We start from the raw sequence: 15,000 nt of genomic DNA, 5'->3' as shown, positions 1-15,000 counted from the left end.
TGACATTTCTGTTATATGGAATTATTCCTTTGTTAGCTTTCCAAAGAGATTTTTTTTTTCTTTTAGTGGGATCCTGCTTTTACTGTCAACAAATTAAAAGAAAACACACAAAAAAGGAATACGAGTTCTTTCTAGAGAGACAAGAACTAGCTAATACAATCCTGTGCCCTGCTATGCTAATAGTTTACTCTCACATTAATCTTTCTGACAAAGAGAGGGGAAAGACAGCATATATGCTGAGATGATAAATAAAAATCTAAAAATCAAGGTTTCAATTTAAGAATTAGAATGGCAGTGTGATGTTCAGGGCATGCAGGCTGTCTTTCACAAAAACAAAACAAAACAAATCAAAATCTCACCAAAACCAAAACACTATGTTTGGGAAAGAAAAAGAAAAAAGAGAGGGATAAAAGAGAGCTGACTACTTCAGAGCAAATAGCATGAATTTTAAGCCAAAAAGAAGTTGTTTCTTTACACTAGCCTCAGAAATGCCTAAATACAGGATTCATTTAAGATGATCGCACATGAAAAGCAGGGTAAAAGATGCACATCTGCCACAGCCAAAACCCCCCACTTTCTAACATTAAAGAACATCCTCAAAGTAAGACAGTCAGGGTAGGCAAACAGCATATATTTAAACTAGAATTTGGCCAAGGCTCTGGGACTAAAACTTTGACTTAAGGCTCCTTCAACATCAACACTATAGCATTATCACATTCTTATAGCATCAATGTTTTTCTCCAGGAATTTGCTATCACTGTTAGAGACTGTTAATTTCTAACCTCAGCTACCTGTCGACACATGGCTGCAGATGGATTTCAGACACCAATTATACGGATGATAAACCACTAGCTTTCCACAACAAGGCTCTAGAGTTGAGCCCTTTCACACACAGCTGCTGGCCAGCTGTTGACTGTTCACGGCAGAAAGATAATTTTTTTTCACTGACAGCCAATCTGAGCCCCATCTTTTGACTCGCCAATTAAAGTCAAGACCAGGAGATGCAAAACAGACTCTCAGTACTTTTGTTTTCTGCGCCAAATACAGAATCTGATGAAGGGCAAGTAATGCCACACTTAGAAATGGAGCACAATGCACAATCGCTTTTTGGTGTCTAAGAGTCAGGCAGGAAAATGGACAGCACTGTGCTCTGCAGACAGTCTTCTTTTATACTCGTGTCATATGGATAAACTGGATTACCACATAATAACAAGTACAATGAGCACAGACTATGAGAATATGACAGAACCTAATCTATCACTGGATTAAACTCAGACATTCCTCTTACCTAGCCTTCATTAAAACAGACATCTATCTTTCCACCCTATTGTTGAACATGTTCCATATTCTTTGCTCCCCTTAGAAAGAAGTACATCACATTTTTTGTTATATTCTATTTACTTTCTACTATCATCTTCAAAATAACAGCTTCACATGCAGCAGGTTAAGCCTACTACTTGGCAAGAAGATACAACAATATTTTTAACCTGTCTGCATTTTCACTGTGAGATAATGAGAACCTATGACTTGAGCACACAAAGTAATTATTCTCAGACAAACGCATGCGATACACCTTAATTTGCCAGATAGGATCTGAGGTTACATCAATATAAGAAAATTCAGGAATATTAAACTACATTAACCCTAAAATATATTGATCAATGTGTACACCTGTTTCTTAAGAAATAAAACAGTCACTCAGTGAAATACACTCAATGGAGACAAGGAAGAAGTGTAATGTATTTATTGACTTAATACAATTTAAATAAAAATGTTCATTTCAGTTTAACTTTGTTAACTCAAACTTCTATGACTTCAACTTATTTATGTATATAACTCCCTTTTCTTTTTTCCCCAGATACAGAACAGCTGTTGTGAAACACTGCTGTTTTACCAGGTATTCTTCTAACAGGTCCTTCCATCCCTCTCTGGTCAGCATGCTTCAAGACTTTCCCATTCAGTAGATACTCTTGCCTCAGAGTAATAGTACATATTTGCATTTAACTACATCTGACAGTTATTAGCCTGAAAACTTAAGTAATCTAAGTTCTTTTGTACAAAATGTGACTATATTGTGTTTTTTCTTTTCAATACCACAAACCAAATATCATGTAAAAGTAATCAGAAGTTTTGCCTATGCCAGCTCCTTAAAACATTCTTAATCTGCAAAAAAAAGTTTCAATATATTGCTTTTCTTATGCTGAGGTCCTTTTCAAAATTTGATTTGCCATGGGCTTCAAAAAAAATTTGTATTATTTAAGTAGTAATTGAATATACAGAATGTGTTCCAATATTAAACAAACACCCCTCTCAAAAGTACTCAATGGAAGCTCAATTTAAGCCATTGTAGCTTCAAACACATACATGTCTATGGATTTCAGCAGAATTAATGTTACGTTTGCAAATACTCATTTTAAAGTGTCTGTTGAAATCTGACAAAACCCACTGTGTTTCATTTACTAATGTAAAGAAGGTTTACTACCTGTTTTCAGTGAAAAACAAGAGGAAAAAGATCATCAGAGTAGAACAGTTTATTCTGTTTACTTTTAAGCAAGCCTATGAAAAAGCATTGTCAACATATATTAAAATCCATTAATATACAGGACTAGATTCTTTAAACATGAAGCCAGTATTTGAAAACTTGACTCCTTTAAAGTCATTCTAACTTTCAGAAATATTAAATACCAGCTCTCTGTAAATATTTTTTTTAAGCATATCATTTGGTAGCACAAAACTGAGAGCATCCAAAGTCGCCAGCCAGTTCTGAGACTGTGCTGGTAGCAGCACTATTGGACATTCAAATCTCTACTTCTTTACTTCACCACCCAAGTGTACTCTACAAACTAGACAGCTTTATTGACATCTAAATACTTCCCAGGTCTTTTCCCCAAATAGCACACTACAGCAAAGCAGATAATTCCCAGCTCTCCCATTGCAAGCCCATTTGTCCAAGGAACTCACAGGAACCAGACATGACACAGCCTCCTCTCTCAGATGCTTTTGGCCCATGTTAGCACAGCTGTAATTGCTTTTAGGTAATGCCAATGTCATTATTCTTCTCCAGCTGCCAGAGGAGGCATTCAGGAGACAACGGGAAACCAAGAACAATTGTAGTGCCTGGAAGAATCAGAACATAAACATTCCACTATACCTGCTCATCTATTTTCAGACGCTGGAGGAAAATCAGGAAAAAAAGGTCCATTCCTCACTCATTTTGTGAAAATACTTCATTTTGCAGGCATTAAGTAACTAACCCAAGATCAAAAGTGAAATCGTCCCTGAGGCAACTGACCATAAAGACAGGAAGATTTGAGGTGCAGCTCTCTTTTTCAAGCGAAGGATATCATTCACAGAAATAAATGATAGTATACTAAAGATCCTTTCAAAAACATGAACTACAGGCACCTACATCCTTTGGCATCCAGTTACTGCCAACTTTTTTTGCTTTAAGATGTCACAAAAATGTCCCAAATCCAAAGTTCATTTACATTTACAGCTGGTTAGCCAAAGATTTGTTCACCAAGAAATACGATGCTCTACTCTACAGACAGTTTCTGCTGCATCATAAAAACACAAGTTCCTCAACTTTAATTTAAAATACACATATATATATGTGTATATAGATATGCTTACCTAGTGCAACATAAAAGCAAAATGTGGCAAGCCCTGATTCTGCCCAGTTTACTGCAATCCAAATACCAGGTGAGCACTTGAACCATTGAATTATTGATTTTGTCAAAATATTGGTGAACAGGTAGCATTTTGACAAACTGGTGTTATCTACTGTGAAATATTTCAGAAGAAAATTCCATCCCAGGCAGCACTGATCAAAACCTGCAGTTCAACAGGGTTTGAGGCTTCATTTCAGAACTCATAAAACCAGTCTGAGAGACCAGAAGATGGTGAAGAATGACAAGCAGAGAGCAAAAACAAAACTGGGAAGCAAGTGTGAGGAAAATAAAATACAAACAACAAAACAACAACAAACACAGAAACAGACCAAAAAACCCACCAAAACCAAACAACAACAACAAAAAAAGCCAAAAAACACTAGAGAAGCCAGAAAGTAAAGCATAAATATGTGTCAAAGGAACCACAACATTAAAGGAAAAAAATTGGGAAAAGAGCTGCATAAAAAGAAATCTGCAGTGAATATTGATTACACTTGATGAGAAACAACAGAAAACAGACAAATTAATAAGAAATCAGCACTAATAAGAAATGTAAAAACTATAACTATAAAGAAAATGTGACTAAATTATGCTGAATGACACAGAATAAAGCATCTTCTAAAAAAATAACTGCATTGTATATTAAATTGAGGAAGAAAAACCTTATCATCAGCAAAGAGGTGGGTGGGACCTTCTCCTGCCATACCTGTCAGAATAATGCTGAATGGGCCTTAGAAAGCATTGTCCAGTTATTTGGGGGGAAAACCACTTATAGCCCTTCCATTGCACTCAGCCTTCCTAAACTCATTTGCTTGATATTAAATAAAAAGGGACCAATTTGTAAAACTTCAAATAGGCAAAATGTTTTCCTTATTACCTTACAAATTAGATTGCAATATTCAATATTCACTTTTCAGAGCCATCCCACATTAAACAGGAATGTAATAAAGCTAAGTTGGTATTTACTCAGCATCAAAATTAGACTAAGTTAGACATTAAGAGGTCAAGATGAAGGTATTTTATGCTTGGATACTTAGACAACTGAAAGATAGAATTTGTGTTCTGAGGAATTCTGAAGTTGCAGTTGTACAAGAAATAATTCCATTTAAGAGGCAAAAGTTCTTAGATAATTTGGAGAAGGGGAAAGAAGTTTCCTCAAGCTCTTTCTTAAAAGAAATTTTTCATCAAGTTAGGTGAAACAAACTCCCCTAGCTATATAGATTTCCTGCTGCCAGCTGCCTTACAACTGGGATTCTCAAGACCTGTAGTTCCCTTAAAGTCAGTTAGGAGTAGGAAATTATTCCCTTAGACAGAATTAATATTTTCTCATGAAATAATAAGCCGAAGTACTATGTCAACAGATAGGTTCCTCCTGAAAGTTTCTGACCAGTGCTACACTGATACCTAAAATTCCTCATGCCTTATCTGAGTACACTTTTAAGTGTTAAAAGCCACTTCTAAATGGTACTATCACCTCAATTACAGACTACAGTAGATTTAAACCACTGTACATGAGGCAAGCTATTCAGTGAAGACCCATACTGAACATCTCTCATTCAATAGCTACAAACCCGAAACCTAACTCTGAGTCCTACCTAAAGCTTCCTATATAACAACTCATTGTGTATGCTTTGGTTGCTGCATCTGTTTAAAAAAGTAAGATTACAATAAGATTGTAAAAATAAACATTGTTATTATTTTATCATTCCCACTGAAAACTTCAAAACTATCTGCTGCTATTATTAACTGTGCACAATGAATACATTTCATGGGACCAGGATCAACAGCACGTGACTGCACAGGCAGAGACTGTGTCAAAATACTAATGCACATGTAATTAGCTCTATGCAGAGACAATCGGCATTTTTAGATTCGTAATTTTAAAAAATTATTCTACAATCCTAACATTCTTCTTTCGCCAAACCTTTTCAGCATGGAATCTTTTATAGACAGATGAAAAATATTCTCCATCAAAACAAATACTTGCAATTAAACACCTAGGGTGTTATTTCCTTCCTCACACATACATATAAGCAATTCATTTTCATTTAATAAATTAAAATACCCTAGGATCACAAAAAGCAAATTTGAAACAGTAGAGCAGCCCATATTTCTTTATTTACAGTGTAAAGTATTATGAGCAACTTGTACAGGAATAACATGTTCAAACATGCATATTATTCTACATCAGGTCAAACAGTTAATTGCCTTCATCGGTATATATGATATTATCAGATTGTTATTTTAAATGGAAATTTTACACACTGAATATTAGGGTTTTTACAGACACAAAACAAACTAAAATGCTCTAACAGCATTTCCTCCTAGTGCAAGCTAGCACAAATCTAAATATCTCCCAGCGGGCAATACAGAGCTATGTTTGATGCTTGTGTATTTCTATTGGTTTTCATTTGATTAAAGGAAACTGCTTCATTATTGAAGCAAAGTAGAACAATTCCTTTGAGTATTAAAGCACAACATTCTGTGCATGTGACCACACAGGGTTTCAAAAGGAAAGAGATACAATGCTCTTTTCTGAATATCTGTTTAGCTGACTTTGAGGAATTACTCTTTAGTGAAGATTTATGTTATTTCAATTTTCTAAAACTCCATATGTAATTATCATAACAGTCCTCTTTTCAAGGTAAATTTAGTTTTGAAATTTCTATCGCTGGCACTATTTATGCTATCAGGAGACAGAAGATAAACTACAGGCATAAAAATCCAGCCATCAAACATTTAAATAAATGTCTTAAACGTCCTTAATTTTGTTAAGGGGAGATCATAAAAAGGGTGAAAACAACAAAAACACATTTAGCCTTAACCTGCTAAAGAGGCCTTATGTCTCAGGATTTTTTGCAGTATACAGGCATGGAACATCCTTTAGGATCCAGGAACTTAGACCTAACCTAAGAATGCAGTAGAGTATGAAAATAACAAGCCTTTTCTTTTTCTTCATTCTCCAGTGCACATGTCAGATTTTGAATTTAGAAAACCTTAGAAGCACAAAAAAGTCTATGCATTGTAGGGATATTTCATTAATCTACTATAGGAGGGGAGGAAAAAATGTAACAGCCAGAATATCAGTTATGCACAGGTTACCAAAACTACTGGAAGACTCAACATTTAATAGTGCAGACCAAAATCAAAGCTGTAAAATGAAATTCTGTAAATTAAGTAAACAGATTAAAAACCCCCCAAAAAACAGAATCTAACTCAACTGAGCTTTTTTTTTTTTTTACAGAATAAACTAAAGTTAGCATGTGGTGCAAAGGAAGCAGAATCAGATCCTTTTGAGAGTGATAGAACCTAATGTTTGAGGCTTAGGTCTAAAAGATGTCCAACTGTTGTTAACCTAGAAAAAAAAAATCTTCAATGTTTATTTTCATACTGCCTCTTAGGAATCTATCACTAGAAAGTGTCAAAGTTGACAATTACAAATGATTTTCTATCTTAAACTTGGCAGTACTTTCCTTTATAAATCGTACAATGGGAAACATGGCAATGTGGGAATTAATGTGAGGCAAATCTGGAAGATGTTTGAGAATCTGGCTGTTAAAAGACATGAACTTGTTCATCCTATGAATGATTTATGTTTCCTTTGTATATGACAGTGTCACAAGATAAAATATTTCATTACAATATCTGTGTAAGTCTTATTTGAAAGAATTAGTTTGCCTAGAAGTAATAAATAAAAATTCTAAAGTTCCAGTCAAAATTTAATTTTTTATATTGTGTTACAAACTATTGTTTGCAAGGCTTGACCACCTTTTATTTAGTAAGACCTGCTTACTGTATAAAATGCACAGAACAGTTTAGCTGAGTAGTATAGAATTTTTATGGCTATGATTTAAGTAGTTAAGCCAAGGAAATAGATGACAGCTACTTTAATCTTACTGTTGAAGTAAAGCTGTAAACCTTTTCCTTCCAGGAATAAGCCTGAAACTGATTGCTGTCAACTGATTGCTGGAAGGAAAGTCTGTCAACCAAGGAAGGTGGAGACAGGAAAGACAAGCTCCCTCTTCACATACGTAACCACATTTCCGTAAAATTGGAACCTAAATCTGACATAATCTTTGTAAATTAAATATCTATTCTGTATGAACCTTCAATTAACTATTCTGTATAGTAGCCAACACATCAATTCAGGAAAAACTACATCTGACTAGACTCCATTATCAAAGAGACATGATGTTATTCAAGAGTTCAGAATGAAACCCTGTATCTTTGTTCCTTAAAAATGAAAGCATACCTTGTAAGAGCTGACTTTGGATACTGAGGGATATAGTCTGCCTTTTTTTACACTTCAAACAAATTTATATCAAAATTCAAACTCCTATCAGATTTCTAGGTCTAAAACATATTTGTCCTATATAATTCAGTTGTAGATCACCATCACCTACATCCTTCAGAGGGTGTAATGAAGATCATTACTATCTATAAAGAGTTTTGTACCTTGTAAGCACTATATAAATACTAAATTATGACAAGGACTGAAGTGGTCCAGTTTCTCTCCATTCAGAAATGAAAAAGTTACACTCAGTATTTGGATTACTTTATTCATTCATGTCTAAAAACCAGTATCTCCACTAACTGATATTTTGCCGTTTATCAACACTATCTATTTCCATATTATCATGCTTTTGGACTTCCACATTTTTTGAGGTATACACTAAGATCCCCTTGTAAATAAATACAAACGTAGAACACATTTTCTATGGTTGATCCCTGCAGAAAAAGGAAAGCCTTCTGTTTACAGTTTATACTTTTTTTCCCTTTAAATACTTTTGAAGATGATAAAAAGGTAAGACTTTACTTGCAGAGACTTAAGTGTATACAAAAATGGTTGTTTAGCACTCTGCAGAGTCATAGTAGGGGAAAAAATAAATAATTTTCTCCAGTGTTCTGCAGGTAATATGTAACATTTTACCTAATAATTAAATCTGTGCCTTTTTTAGCACCAGTTGAAAAGTATTTGCTCTGCCTTTTGAAGTTAAACAGATCTACAGCATTAACAGGAAATTTTATACAACAACAAAAAGAAGAAAAAACAAAAGCAGTTATTCTTCTGAAATTCAGATTATGAACATATGAATTTATATTGATTTTGGTAAAGGCCAGAGCTGTAAACTTGCACAGGTGCCCATTACCGCTTTTTTGATTCCCACCTGTTCACTGCAGCTTAGATGCCAAGAGTCTTTTTCTCTCCAAATTCTGGAGGCATCCTGAGATGCTTCAGCATCACACAGAGAAGTAAAATTCTTCCGTTTTTCTAATGGCGTTCCTGCAGGATGTGAATTTGGAATCAAATTGCAAAGACTAGATTGCTTCTCAAAATCAGTGTCAATGTATTAAGTCAAAAGTATAGTTAGCTCATCATTGTGTCCCTAGGACGCCATATCTTCAAGAAGGCAAAAAAAGAGAATCAGCAGTTTCAGTATTTTATGTACTACCTTTTGAAGTATTCTGTAAATTGAAGGCCTTCATTTGATGAAAAAGTTTCTCTTCCTCACTCTTCTACACACACACACAAAGAAAATACAGCTTTTCAGCTAAAAGCGAATGCACCAGTGACTCAATAAGCCAACAGGAAACTCATTCTGTTCAAGCAATATTAAACAAATTTTCCTGAGATAAACAGCTTGATCCTAGACCAAACTAGTCCAGTGTCTCTTCTGCTCACTGCTGCTGGCAAAGCAGGTGAGCGTGACATAACAAGAGGAAATGCAGAATACAGATGCACTTTTCCTCAAGTTTTTTTAGTCACGTGAAGCAAGCATATATTTAGAAGAGCTTGCATTTTTCTAAGGTAAGATACACAACTGCTTCAGTTGTATGAAAGGCCATTCAGGCTTCATGACCTTCAGCCATAGCCTGATTAATTCACCCTTATTTCACAATCAATTTCAAATCTACACATTCCAAATCTCTGTAACTATATCAAGCCCAGAGGTTCCTTCTCCCTTAAAAAAAAAAGAGGAAGGGAAGTAGATTTAATGAAAAAAATGCAGTGTCTGTGTGACATATAACACTATCTTCCCTGTGTCAAACACATGGTATGGGTAATTCACACTCATATGCTAAAACAAACACAAAAGGACAACTGCCAATTACTGTGTGTGTATACACATGTGCCAGTGCTATTAAATCAAAACAAGGGAAGATGATGAAAAGACATTTTTATCTGTTACTTTTCCCAGCTACACAGCAGCAGTAATCTACATATTACTGATTAAGTAAGAAAGTCAGGTGAAATGAAAACTGGTGGAAGTGCCGGGCTCAGAGGATTGTGATCAGTGGCACAAAATTCAGCTGGAGGCCGGTTGCTTATAGTGCATCCCAAAGGCTTGATATCGGGGCCAATGCTGTTTAACCCCTGAAAAATGGGTCTGAGAGCACGCTCAGCAAGTTGGAAGACCATACAAAATTGGGAGTAGTTGTGCTGCCATTCAGAGGGACCTCAACAGGCTGGAGAACGGAAGTTCAGCAAAAGGAAATACCCATTTCTCACCCCATGCACTAGTAAAAGGTTAGGGACCAACCAGATGGAAAGCAGCTGCGCAGGAAAGGATGAGGGGGTCCTGGTGGACAAGAAGTTGAACACAAGCAAGAAAAATGGTCTTGCAGCAATGAAGGTCAACATCCTCCTGAGCTGCATTAGGAAAAGCACTGCCAGCAGGCACAGTGATCCTTCCCCTCAGCACCACTGAGGTCACATCTGGAGTACTGTGTCCATTTCTGGGTGCCCCAGTACAAGAAGGACACGGACATAATGGTGTGCAGCCATTAAAGGGCCCTAGAGATGACATGGGGATTGAAATATCTGTCATATGAAGATAGGTTGAAAGAGCTTGGATTGTTCAGCCTGGAAAAGACTCAGGAGGGATCTTACCAGTATGTACAAACACCTGATGGGAGGGAGATGAGAAGACACAAACAGACTCTCCTCAGTCACGTCCAGTACTACTACTTTCAATTCTATAGTTTATTTTCAGTAGTAATTCAATGACTCAGTTTTCAAGTGTTGCTCATGTCGTCATGTAAATCCCACTATATTCCACTTCTATCTCATTTTTTGTTAACTTGGTGCTTAGGAGTAAGAAGAGAGAAACAAGTGACCTAGGCAATTGTTATCCTGACTTCAATGTATGAAAAGTTGGGGGTTTGTTTTTTTCTTTTTAATTAAAGGGTTATTAACAATAAGTAGGACATTTACCAAAAAAAATCAGGATAATTTAAACATAACTTTAAATACGTATTAGTATGGAACAAATAAATTAACTTTTAAAAAAAATATTAAAACAAAAGAAATCTAGAGTCTAATCTCTCTAGATTTCAGTAAAGAATTTGATATGGTATCATTAGCAATTATTTACTGAGATGGAAAAGATGGGGTGTAACATAAGATGGATATAAAACTGCCAAATGGTGACATATCAAATGGACTTATGTGAAATCCTACTTTAGACTCATCTTATTTTATGCCTGTGAACTTGGCCAAAAGTGAGATGTTTTGATAAAAAGTGGTTACAGGAAGCACTCTTGACACAGGGGAAGCTCTCACTAACTTACAGAAGAAATTGGAGGACCACTGGGATAGGTATATTAAAAACAGGAAAACATCTAGTGACTCTTCAAAACCACATGATTACAAATAGCAGAATTTATGTGATTACATGGTGTCTTATCATTTGAGAACAACAGGAAAAGAGAAATCACATCCCCATGTTTAGTTTACTGCAAGAACATTAAGCCAGTCTGGTCTACCTGTAAAACAAACTTGATCTTCATTAATATCTGATAAAGCATTTTCAGCAGACCAAGTGGAACATTAGCACTATGATTCAAGACTTTGAGGAAACACTTCAAGTACAAGGTATTTGATGCAGGTGAGGCAAGTTCAGAATTCAGGAGAGTCAAGTTACTAGGCCCTGTATCTTCCTATTTATTCTGTTTACTAGACAGACTAAAAAACTGCTTGTTTGATCCTAGTACATAAAAAGCTGAGAAAGGCACATGATCAATGTTTATAATGTATTGAGGGCCACAGACCAAAACAGGCATTGCCTTTAAATAACAGTATTGAGATATTAAAAATCAGGAATTAAATAATATTTTTAGGGTGGAAGTTCAAAGAATGTTCTAAGCATTAGGAGAGAGGTTTTGAAACCTCTTTCCAGAAAGAGCAAAAGTGCAAAGTACTTAACTGTCTTTAAGGTAGACTGTGGTCACTTTATGACTAGGATTAGGTAAGATTGTTGCCTAACCCAAAAAGGCTTTTTCTTCAGCACTGAATTACTACAGTGAAGAACTGCTCCCTATTCTGCTTCCCCGCTTCCCAGACTTTTTGTTCCCACTGTTCCTACTAAAGTTCAACTGGGGTTGAGAGGACTATATGTAATTTTTAATTTTTAAGATAAAACAGTCTTAAGACTTAAACACCTACCCTTCTGGATTACATGTTTTTATAGAACACTGCATGTAAGCATATGACCAGAAGCTTTCCTTGAGATAAAAAGATTTAATCAGCAACTAAATAGCGCAGTGCATTGCAAACATACTGAAATGATATTGCCTCTTTAGGTCTTCATTAAATATTTGTCCTCCTTGCCTGTTTAATGGATTTCTGCTTTCTATATAAACAGCCAAAAAAGGAACTTGATTGCACTCTGTGCATATACGCCTCAAAAGCTGGCACTATCCTTTCTATATTCATGTTGCTATCTGAAAACTTCACATAAGCTTCTGTTGGGACATACAGCTACCCACACCCCTCGTAACACACTACTTTTATATTAATAATTGAACAACCCATTCAAAAGTTTTCCTAAGGCGGTGTGTAATTCAAAAACATCTACAGAAAATAGGCACAGCATATTCACATGCCTACAGATATGAACTAGTTGCCACATAGTTATTTGTACAGCATCATGAGAACATTAAGCAATGTTGCAGACAGCTAGCTCTTCTCCATTCAGCTCTTTTCAAAGCTATGCCCATCAAGAAACATGCAGCGCTATGGTTTCACAGTAGAAAAAGCATGCTCAACCTGTTGCAAATGTTGAAAATGTAGGCAGGTCTGTCATTCACTGGAGTCACCAAGCCCACAATCCACTGTATCGAATACAATCAAGTCATTATTGTACACACAGTAAAGTCTGGTGACTGTAAACATATTTCCCTACATCCTTCTGGCTGACAAATGATTTTTTCATTTTAGATTAGAAAAGAAGAAAATGCTTTTCCAATGTAACTTGATCCATAGAAATTTCACTTAATGTACACTGGACTGAAACTTAAGCAATGCCAGAAGCTGTTCAAACCCCTAATTTTTCAGAACTTCCATGTTATCCACATATGACCTAGACAGCCAAAGCATTGACCAGAACAATGCCAGTTACACAGAAAAAGTATTCCTATTTGAGTGCTACCTCAGACCAATAAATGTCCATCATTTAGTATAAGTTGACCACTTTGGGGACTGTTGTTCATGATAGCCATTTCCAGTTAAGAGACAGACAAATTAGAAAACAAATTGCTCTCCTTTCCCAAGTTCAAATATAAACCCAACAAAGTCCACTTTTATTGACCGTCATTTGACCTCTTTTAATTTCTGGATTGTGCTTATTTTTGGCTCCCTTATGTTGTTGCTGTAGACCAGTGATATGAAAACCACTGCGTACACACTTGCTTGCAAAGTAAGCATACTGAGTGATTAGCCTAGCTCATATGTTCTTGCTTATGTTATAGATTCCTGGGTTGTTATTATTAGTTTATTTTCCTAGTATAACCCTCTTTTACCACACACATGCACACACTTTTGCAATAAGTTCACAACTTAGGAAACTTGCAAATCACATGCTCTGTTGAAGAACACAAGCTCCTTCATTCCCTCATTCTGATGCCATGACCTAATGCAACGTACAGTGTCTATAACATGACATCTTTTTAATCAGAAAGCAATATTTTTACATAATTGGAACAAAATAATTTAATAATATTTACCACTTGCAGTATTATCAAAATTATGTTAGGCTACTAAAGCAATTAACCCCAGTCTAGGTTAGTTCAGTCTAAAATGACAAAACCTCAGTCTGTTTTTTGCCAGCAACAAAACTAGTCAAATCTAGGAAAGTTCACTTATGTCATAAACCAAAAGTATTAACGATTTCTGCAATATAAAAACATGATCTTATAAGCATAAAACCCCCAGTTCCTAATTTATGAAGAAACACCTGCCACAAGCATAAATATTCCTAAACACAAATATCTTACTGAACAGTAGTTCTCCCCAGTTCAGCTTATTTAACAGGCAAGTGTCAAGAACTATTACAGTATTGCCTTACAGGTAGTAAGCAAAATTCCTGGAAGTAGCTTATCACATTTCTGAAGTTTCTTCAAAGGACAGAAATAATAAAAGCAGACATTACACAGATGTTAATCGCAGTTGAGAAAGTCAACTGTTTCAATGAAAGCTGTAGTCTCCCTAGTCCAAGTTTCCTTCATTATGTATATTGGAAAATATGGTTTTGCACAGACTAAAACCTGAAAGTCAAATTTAACAGGCTGGTTATTCTCAGACTTTCCATGTGTAGCAAAAATAAGAGTACATATATGATTCTAAAGCACCATCCTTATACTGTCAAGCACTTCCAACTTTGCAAAAGATTTCAGGCTACAATGTGTAAATCATTGGTACATGCTCTAATAGTACTTTCTATTTAATTAAGACAGAAGGAAAATCCCCTCTAGAATTACAATAAATAACTGCAGTTTAGCGTTAAATGAAATGATGTAGTTTATATCTGACCTGAGTTTCAGTCTTTTCCTAGTGGGAAATATAAATTCAGCATTTGGATACATAATCCTACAGCTCTCAGAAGCCGACTCCACCGCGAACACTTTACATGATTTATAGCTCTCCTCCAGATTCAGAAGACAAGTCTCGGCGGAGCAGGTGCAACGGGGTATTTTTTCCTTGCTTCAGAGATCATTCTCTCGCATGTAAATTAATTAGTAAGTCTTCATCACTCTCGCGTAAGCGGGCAAGATGAAGCTAATGGCTTATCAACGTTTAATTTCTCGCACGGAGCGGCTGACCCAGCGGAGGAAGGGGGCTCGCTGCTGTTACTGCTGAAGCCACAACGTTTTTGACAGCGTCAGCAGCGATAAAAGTGAACCTGGCTCCCACTCAGTTATGCCAGTAGAGCAGTTTTTAAACCACGGACAGGATTTGGAGGAAACCTTGAGGACGCAAGGCGAAGCCTCCCCCGTGCCAACATGCGCATTTCTCTCCCCCTCCCGGCAAGTTAAAGCTGCCCTGCCAGCG

At 36.0% G+C, this 15,000-nt stretch overlaps 1 protein-coding gene and 1 long non-coding RNA gene across 4 annotated transcripts in view; one reads left to right on the top strand and one right to left on the bottom strand.

Moving 5' to 3' along the window:
* LOC136104643 (uncharacterized) overlaps nt 1-3,824 on the top strand; it is a 48,727-nt gene extending 44,903 nt beyond the window's left edge. Inside the window, exons 3-4 of the long non-coding RNA XR_011740318.1 lie at nt 1,859-1,897; nt 3,065-3,824. This is a non-coding gene — a long non-coding RNA (uncharacterized lncRNA). The remainder of the gene's footprint in view (nt 1-1,858; nt 1,898-3,064) is intronic.
* LOC136104642 (heparan sulfate glucosamine 3-O-sulfotransferase 1-like) overlaps nt 1-15,000 on the bottom strand; it is a 59,913-nt gene that overhangs the window by 44,389 nt on the left and 524 nt on the right. Inside the window, exon 1 of one of the 3 annotated variants that reach the window (XR_011740317.1) lies at nt 14,482-14,960. The exons of the other annotated variants lie outside the window; for them this stretch is intronic. The gene's annotated coding sequence lies outside the window, so the exon portion shown is untranslated. Of the gene's footprint in view, nt 1-14,481; nt 14,961-15,000 lie in introns of those variants that run through there. 3 annotated transcript variants of the gene reach the window in all.

The sequence above is a fragment of the Patagioenas fasciata genome, chromosome 8, assembly GCF_037038585.1.
Source record: "Patagioenas fasciata isolate bPatFas1 chromosome 8, bPatFas1.hap1, whole genome shotgun sequence".
Classification (NCBI taxonomy): domain Eukaryota; kingdom Metazoa; phylum Chordata; class Aves; order Columbiformes; family Columbidae; genus Patagioenas; species Patagioenas fasciata.
This window is presented reverse-complemented; position numbering and strand designations above follow the sequence as displayed.